Raw genomic sequence first — 9741 nt, forward strand, 5'->3', positions numbered from 1 at the left:
CTCTCGTTTTCTTTAGAAGATATTAAGATATTTTCCTGAACGTTAAATTCAAGTTTTTATGTTTGGAATATTGGATTTTAATAATCTCAACTTTGACCCATTGGTCGGCGCCAAGCCCAACTTAACAAATAATTACAAAGAGATGCTACAACAAGGTATATCCTTATAACCTCTAGTTATATGATCTATAACGCTTCTGGTAAATATATTATTGGATAAGAAATTATCAACGTGTAACATCTACTCAATATACTTAAAAATAACAATTGTCAGTGAAGAGGTAGGTCCCAGCAGAGCCCAGTTGGACCCGCAAGACTCACCTTGAAGAGAGACGTCTGCGCAGAAACCAACTGGATCCGCAGGACCCACCATGCTCAGAGACGTGACGTCCTTACGCGCAGTACGCAAGCTGTTCCAGCAGGAAATGCCTCCCAATGGTGAAGTACTCTGCCTGTTCCCGCAGCTGCGGATACAAGCCATCAAGGAAGGCCACCCGCGCAGCAAGGCTACACGCACAAGGCACTTAGCTCTCAATAACTCAGCAGTCACCTGAGGGGATGAGCAAAGCCGGGAACAATCCCGCACAAAGGCGGGAGGGGGAATACTCCCGCCCAAATAAGCCAGTTCGTACGATACGGGAAGATCTTCTGTACTGTACCTGACGAGGTATGGGCAAAAGATCTGACCAAAGATACGACAGCTCATTGACAACAGTATGGCGAGCAGCATGCTCTTGTACTGTATGTTACTATTAGCCGCTGCCTACTCACCAACTCCTGTCATACCACGTGCATAGCCGGCAGTTGGTGGAAAAGGAATAGTACACAGCAGGCCTGGTCACTGTCAGCCGCTGCCTACCCACCAACTACCAGCATGGCACGTGCGTAGGCCACAGTTGGTAGAACAGGAATACTATTCAGCCGGCTACACCTTCTTGGAAACCTACCTTCGGCTATAAATACCCCAAATGGTATGATCATCTCATCTCATCATCTTATCATCATATACTATCTCGTATTACATATTATACCTGATATCTGCTCTAGCAATCTCTTAATATACATTTATATTCAAGAGCAATCTAGTCTGATTCTCACGCCGGAGGGTGGTCACAAGGAGGAACCCCCCCCCCCCTTCTCAGTGACGAGCTCACGGTGTCTGTTTTGCAGGTTATCAGAAGAACCATCTTTGCCGGGTCTAACCCCTCGTGGGAAACATCTATCTAACCCCCAGGTTATCCGTAATCTGCCCGGGGTCCGATTAGTGTTTCTTCATTGGCGCCATCCGTGGATAAAAGCTAGAACTTCATTTCTTTTCAGTTTTTTCAAACTTCTGGAAAGATGGTTAAAGAAACTCCGGTAACCACAACCCCAGCTACTGGGGGGAATACCGGCGACTACACAGTTTTTACGAACACTACCCCGGTTACCCAAGCCGGGGCAAGTGCAGTAAATTTTACAAACACTACCCCAGTTACCCAAGCTGGGGCAAGTGCAGTAAATAATCGCTCACTGGGATTCACTGATACCCGGTTAGAGAGAGAACGAACGAGGCTCCCCCGCCAAACACTCGATGAAGTTAAAGCGTGGGCGGAGGCACGTCAAAAAGAATTCCAAGCCGAGTTGGATGAACGCTTACGTTCACTCCAACAGCCTGAGGAATTCGGAGAGTACTGGGACAATGATTCGGAGGAATCCGATACTGACGCAAACCCTCGTCATAGGGCGAAAGGGAAGCGTAAGAAAACGGACTCCGAACCGAGAAGGCGTTTTGAAGAAACCTTCAAACCAAAAAACACAGGTGGAAGTCCACGTGACTTCTCGAAAGCATTTACACCAAATGCTGCAAAGGCGGGAACGTCCAAATTTGCAAAGGACATTGCGGAAGCAATTGTCCCGAAAAGTGCCAAACAGATGTCCAACATCGGCACTTACGATGGTATATCTGATCCAGACGATCATTTGAACAGGTTCATAGCGGGGGCAACCGTCAGTAGTTGGACGGAACCTACGTGGTGTTACATGTTCCAAATGACGCTTGTTGGGGCTGCTAGAGCGTGGTTCGATCGTCTACCGGTCCACCACATCTTCGGTTGGGAAGACTTCCAGCAAAAGTTTAGCCAACACATCAGCCAGCAAAGAAAGTATACCGAGGAACAATGGACAATCCTCAAATGCATTCGAGAGGAAGATGAATCTTTGCCAAACTTCATCACTCGCTTCAACTCAAAGAAGCTAAGTTTGGGCAATATTAGCGAAGATCTTGTTCGCGCTGCTTTCATCCAGGGCGCGAACGACCCAGAGCTCATCCGCACCTTAACGGGTAAAGATGGCATGCCATCCACATGGGATGCCATCATGACAGCAGCTAAACGCTTTGCGGAAACGGAGAAGCAACTGGGTAGAGATCTCCCCCAGAGCACAAACCTCTACACCCAGAAAACAAGAGAAGACAACGTCCTTACCGCCCGACTAAACAAAAAGCGGAAGCTAGGCATTTGGCAGTCAAGGGTAAACTTTGACACCTCATCCGGCTTGCAACATCGGTTAGGCGGAAGGGATAACGTACGGTCGAACCAGAACTCCAGATGGACGCCACTCACCAAAAGCGTCACCGAGATATTCGCCACTGAGGAGCTCCCATGGCCAAAGGCTCCAATAATCCGACATCGTCACAATGCTGATCGGAGCAAATACTGTGACTTTCACAGGACAAAAGGCCACAACACTGAAGAATGCACAGACGTTAAGGACATGGTCGAAGCATTTGTCAGAGATGGGACGCTCGCGCACCTCGTGGCGCAATGAACGCTGAGCAGGCTGATGCGTGTAGAACCCCAGTTGGGGAAAACACGAATAAAATTACAGCTTCAATGTTGGAGACTACATACTGCGTAAACAACGAGATCCCGAACCAGGTGCATATCGGCTCGATGGCACTCCAATCCCAACAACATGGAAGGGAGCTCAATTACACAGTTTGCATGTAGATCAATTCCAAATTTGTAAAGAAAAGGCCCAGAGCCACTTCTAATGGAAATGATTCTCCTTAGAACATCGACGCTGATGATTTTACATTTATACTTTTATGAACTTTCAACACTGATGCCGGTTTTCACCGCATACATAAGTGTGAAAGTCGTTGCGTGGGGAAGGCGGCAAAACCCGCATAAACCCAAAAAACGGCAAACCTTCACGCAGGTCAGTTAAAGGTAAAGTTCAGTCATCCCACTAAATGAAAGTGCCGGTCTATCCGCATGAATCATGATAGAGGAAACTGAACACTAACCTATTAACAACCGCGCGTCGAACGGTTAATTTATTCAACACGGATATGACGGTTTTCACCGCATAATTACGTGGAAGGTCGTTGCGTGGGGAAGGCGGCAAAACCCGCATAAACCCAAAAAACGGCAAACCTTCACGCAGGTCAGTTAAAGGTAAAGTTCAGTCATCCCACTAAATGAAAGTGCCGGTCTATCCGCATGAATCATGATAGAGGAAACTGAACACTAACCTATTAACAACCGCGCGTCGAACGGTTAATTTATTCAACACGGATATGACGGTTTTCACCGCATAATTACGTGGAAGGTCGTTGCGTGGGGAAGGCGGCAAAACCCGCATAAACCCAAAAAACGGCAAACCTTCACGCAGGTCAGTTAAAGGTAAAGTTCAGTCATCCCACTAAATGAAAGTGCCGGTCTATCCGCATGAATCATGATAGAGGAAACTGAACACTAACCTATTAACAACCGCGCGTCGAACGGTTAATTTATTCAACACGGATATGACGGTTTTCACCGCATAATTACGTGGAAGGTCGTTGCGTGGGGAAGGCGGCAAAACCCGCATAAACCCAAAAAACGGCAAACCTTCACGCAGGTCAGTTAAAGGTAAAGTTCAATCATCCCACTAAATGAAAGTGCCGGTCTATCCACATGAATCATGATAGAGGAAACTGAACACTAACCTATTAACAACCGCGCGTCGAACGGTTAATTTATTCAACACTGATATGCCGGTTTTCACCGCATAATTACGTGGAAAGTCGTTGCGTGGGGAAGGCGGCAAAACCCGCATAAACACAAAAAACGGCAAACCTTCACGCAGGTCAGTCATAGGTAAACTTTGGTCAACTAAATGAAAGTGCCGGTCCTAACCGCACAAATCATGAGAGGAAACCGAACCTATTGACAACCGCGCGTCGAACGGATAACTTATTCAAAACAGAGAATTTCTAACAAAAGGATGAGGAAAACCTACATGCAGGTTAGATGTAGGTAAAGTTTAGCCATCCTACTAAGTGCAAGTGACGGTCCTACCCGCACAATCACGAAAGATGAAGCAAAACTTCAACCTATTATCTACCACGTTCAAAGGTTAACTTATTCTAAACACTTAGAAAATTTCTAAAAAGATGAGGAAAACCTCTACGCAGGTCAGATATAGGTAAAGTTTAGCCATCCTAAGTGCAAGTGACGGTCCTACCCGCACAATCACGAAAGAGGAAGCAAAACTTCAACCTATTATCTACCACGTTCAAAGGTTAACTTATTCTAAACACTTGGAAAATTGCTAATTTAAACTAAAGTATGCAAGTCATATAACGTTTATAAAGCAAGGAATCCAGTGAAAATAGCGGTCTTACCCGCACAAAGATTTATATTTCATAATATTCGTTACAAGAATGGCCGGGTAACTACCCGCCTACAAGAATATAAATCTATACAAGCTAAACCTATCCTAACAGTGGGAAGGGATCTTCAGGATCAAGCTTCAGGGCCACTTCCACTTGGACCAGCACCATCAGTAGAGAGTGGCGGTTCAAGGAAAGCTTTAAGGATAGCTAGCCCATCATCAGCAGCAGCAGCTTCGTTCACCTTCTCCACCACAGGATGCGGGAAGACGGCATACTGATTCACTGCTTGGTCGTATACAGCTTCAGTATCCACATCAAATAAAGGGAAGTTGGAAGGCGGGATGCCTTTCTCAACGAACCCTAGACCAAGCAGGAAGCCGGCCTTTTCCCCATCCTCATGAGAAGCGTTGAGGGCTGCGCTCATAGCATCGTCATAAGACGTATCCGTGAAGACTCGATGCACAACCTACAAAAAAGAAAATATACAAGTATCAAAACCTTTTCTATTTACAAAGAAAAGCGTGAAGACATGAAGCTAAACATACCTGAGACAATGCTTCTCGAAGAAGCCATTCCTTGGCAACCAGAGCCTCCTGGAGGGCAGCTTGAGCTTCGTTACGGGCGCGTTCGGCTTCACTTTTGTTGAGGTTGGCAAGCAACACTTCTTTAGCCGCAGCCTCTTCGACGCCCTTTAGCTTCTGCTCAGTGTGGTCAAGCACCCCCCTCTGGTCCAAGATCTCTTTGAGCTTTTTGGCGTCTTCCATCGCCAAGGCATCATGAGCCTGCTGGAGAGCCTCTAATTTGGCTTTAAGCTCCTCATTCTCCACGCGTAGAGGCTCAGCAACAGCTTCAGCCTTGGTAGCCCTCTCGGTTGCGTTCCGTGCAGTTTCCTTAGCCAGCCGAAGCTGTTCGTTAACAGCTTGGGCAGCCTTGGAACGGGCCTCGAGCCGGGCCTGAACTTCAACCTCGAGGGCCTTGAAGGCCTTCTCCTTTTCCGCAGCCACTGCGGTAAGCCTTACGTTCTCCTCCCGGACAGCCCGAATCCGAGCTACTTCTTGAAGGCGAGCTGCTTTTAACTTGTCATTTTCACGACAAAGCAGCTCGACGCGCGGCTGCATCCGGGCCAGGAGAACCCGAAGCTCATTGGTTAGCCTACCCTCCTGGTAGCTAGCCATGGCTTCCCCCAACGCACCACTGGGAGCTGCGTGACGAGCCCACTCCACGCACTCCACAGGTGTGCGAAGGGTTGTTCCTCGGCGGATGTTCCATCGTGGAACATACACTTCATTGGAATCCGACACTGCAAAAAACATAAAGCAGTTAGGAAAAGATGATAAAAATATAAAAAGGCCAAAAGAACCCTACGCACCTATAGGGTCAACAACAGGCCGATAGCCGCCAAACCCATCACCTGAACCCAAGGGAAATCCATCCAAGAGATCAGGCAGATGGGAAGGAGGCAGAGGTTGGCGATAACCCCCAAGCATACCTGAGGGATCGGCTGTAGCTGCCGACGTCGGAGGCATGGAGGCCGCCGCGGTAGAAACCAACGGAGGTGAACTCACAACCGTGGTCGCCGCTGCGGAATGCGCAGAAAAAGTAACCGCCGGCTCAGTGAAAGATGCGGTAAAAATGGCACTGACAGCCGGCGGTGATGTCATCACAGCTGGAACAGTTGGCTCAACGGAGTGAGCAACTGAACCAGCGGAAGCAGGCGCAGGCGCAGCCGCCTGGGTCGTCGCCTCAGGTAGGCTGACCAAGCCTACCGTCATGGGTCCGGAGGTACTCCTCCCCGCTCCACCCTGGAATGCGTCAACATCCACGCCTGCACAAAGAAGATAAGTATTAATGATGGAAAGCTATGAAGTTAAAAATAAAGTTTGTACTTACGGGTTTTCTTGAGCCTAAAAGTGCGGACAGGCGGGGATGAACCCGATGGAGCCGGCCTCTTCACGCCGCTCACCGTCGTCATCCGGGGGTCTCCGGAGGTGACAGTCGCAGCCTCCGGAGCAGTGGTCCTATCACCACCCGGGTTCCCCGCCACCTCCTCGCTCTCGGTCTCTGAATCAGACCGAGGCACCGGATCGGCAGTGGAGGCCTTCGCCTTTCCCTTCCCGCCGGCAGCCTTCTTCCGCACCAACGGAGGACCATTTGCGGATTCCTCATCAGAACACAAGATTAGAGGAATTCAAGCAGAGGTTTCAGCATTGAGGGGTCGAGGGTTGAATAACGCCTTACCTGGCCGCCTGGCGCTCAGGATCTCGTGGCCTGACGGGTAGACCTCCACGAACCGATCCGCCGTTTGTTCTAGGATGGGCAACTCGTCCTCATCTAGAGCGCGAGTACCCATCCGAGCGGGACTGTCAGCCTCCCGCGGATACAGGAGCGACTGCAAGTCGTTCCCCTCTGAAATAAACAGGAAAGAAGTTAGAAGAGATTCTAAATCAACAAAAAGAAACAGAGCATACCGTAAGGAACAGAGTTCAAACCGTATTCGAGGACGATCGGGATCTTTCGCGCATCCGCATCCTTCCACACCCGGCTCATCCCGAGCATCACCATCCCGGACTCCGCAAAGCGGTAAACCGGAGATTGGACTCGGGATATCTTCGAGAACCATTCCGCCTCCTGGTAGTTGGAGGTGTGAAGGCTGGGAAGTGCTTGCCCATTCTTGAACTTCATGGCAAGGGGGATGGCGCGAGCGGAGATATAGAAGAACTCCCGCTTCCACGAACGAAGACTGCGCTCGGTTGCGCAAATCTTCAAACCCTTGATCCGGGTTATCAGCGTATACCACCCCTGGATGCACCTCCAAGTGTAGAAGGTCATCAGGCGGTCGACGAAGGGCTCAATGCCCGGAATCCGGCACACCCACTCGAAGTGGCGAATCTTCGCGATCGCCATCGGGTGCTCCTCGGTCAGGTGTACACCGTGCCTCTCCAGGACACGGTACACAAACTTTGTCAAAGGGAACCTAAGATTCCCATACACAAAGAATGCAGCATATACCCCGATCTTGCCTCTGGGGGCATCATACACCGTCTGATGAGGTTCAGGAAACTCAGGCTCGAGAGACTCGAGCATGAACTTCCTGACGATGTACTGATATAGATCGACAGGCAGAGCACACTGGCACTCGCCAGCAGTACTCTTGTCATCGGTGTACACCCCAGCCTCCTGGGCTGTAGCTTCGAGATCGTGAGAAGACATCTGGCAGATGAAAGAAGAAAACGATTTCAAGAGAATGCTCGACTGAAAAGGTGAGTATTCGCCGGAAATCGTTTTGAAGATGAAGAGAAGTGAAAGTGTGGATTACAAAGAACCCTCTCCCCCTTTATATACTAATCGCAATTAATGCGATGAATTTAATGCGGAAGAGAGAGAAATCGTAGGTGCAATGAAACTATGACACGTGGCAAAAATCAAGCTGGCAACAGCTGTTGAAAGGACGCGTACCATTAATTTCGCGGCCACGCGCCCGAAAAATCGCGCCCACGCGCCTGAAAAAGCGTCTGGAATGACCAGGTACTGTCACGTCACCATAACTTCCTGCACTTCCTGACACAGTCAGAAGAAACCGTCGCACGACGTTTCAGCAGTTTGGACTGTTCTTATCCTTTCACCAACTCTTCGAATTTCAAAAAATTTCAAAAAGATTCAAAAGTAAGCGGGAAAATACCCCTTACCTTGGCAACCAAGTAACTGTAAGACAGGTGCGGGTACAGTGTTAAGGCAAAACCCTTCACATACTTAGCACCTGCAGGGAATTGAAGCCAAGAATACCTCGGCAACCAAGTAACTATAAGACGGGTGCGGGTACAGTGTTAAGGCAAAACCCTTCACATACCTAGCACCCGCAGGGAATTGACGCCAGGAATACCTTGGCAACCTAGTAACTATAAGACGGGTGCGGGTACAGTGTTAAGGCAAAACCCTTCACATACTTAGCACCCGCAGGGAATAGACGCCAGGAATACCTTGGAAGTAAAGTAACCGTAAGACGAGTGCGGGTACAGTGTTAAGGCAAAACCCTTCACATACCTAGCGCTCTGCAGGGAATTGAAATCAAGAAGGATCTTCTGGGCAATGCTTGCGGAAACGGGAATAACATCCCCGCATAGCGGGAACGTCGAGAACTACATTGTTTGAAGCTCCAAGATGGAATTGGTGGTTTAAACACAATTGATCACTATGTTCAAAACTACCAAAACCTCATGGAGAATCCACACAAGTGGGACTCAACGCTCCTGACTTGCGAGGAGGTTACAGACCTACCCGCATCATACCCAAAGATCAAGCAGGAAAGTCGGGAATTTCTGCAAGTGACATAAGGACTTCCGCGGGAAGAATCCCCATGGAAAACCTTAAAACTAAACCCTTTTCAAAACCCTTTGCTTAAGTCCAAAAGTTCACCTCACTTTATTAAACATTCATGAGAAGAACATTGGACTGGGGGGACTTGAAGAGGTAGGTCCCAGCAGAGCCCAGTTGGACCCGCAAGACTCACCTTGAAGAGAGACGTCTGCGCAGAAACCAACTGGATCCGCAGGACCCACCATGCTCAGAGACGTGACGTCCTTACACGCAGTACGCAAGCTGTTCTCGCAGGAAATGCCTCCCAATGGTGAAGTACTCTGCCTGTTCCCGCAGCTGCGGATACAAGCCATCAGGGAAGGCCACCCGCGCAGCAAGGCTACACGCACAAGGCACTTAGCTCTCAATAACTCAGCAGTCACCTGAGGGGATGAGCAAAGCCGGGAACAATCCCGCACAAAGGCGGGAGGGGGAATACTCCCGCCCAAATAAGCCAGTCCGTACGATACGGGAAGATCTTCTGTACTGTACCTGACGAGGTATGGGCAAAAGATCTGACCAAAGATACGACAGCTCATTGACAACAGTATGGCGAGCAGCATGCTCTTGTACTGTATGTCACTATTAGCCGCTGCCTACTCACCAACTCCTGTCATACCACGTGCATAGCCGGCAGTTGGTGGAAAAGGAATAGTACACAGCAGGCCTGGTCACTGTCAGCCGCTGCCTACCCACCAACTACCAGCATGGCACGTGCGTAGGCCACAGTTGGTAGAACAGGAATAC

Source organism: Bidens hawaiensis, unplaced genomic scaffold (genome assembly GCF_021521415.1).
Source record: "Bidens hawaiensis isolate Kalapana, Puna unplaced genomic scaffold, B.hawaiensis_p1.1 tig00002306_1, whole genome shotgun sequence".
In the NCBI taxonomy this organism is placed as follows: domain Eukaryota; kingdom Viridiplantae; phylum Streptophyta; class Magnoliopsida; order Asterales; family Asteraceae; genus Bidens; species Bidens hawaiensis.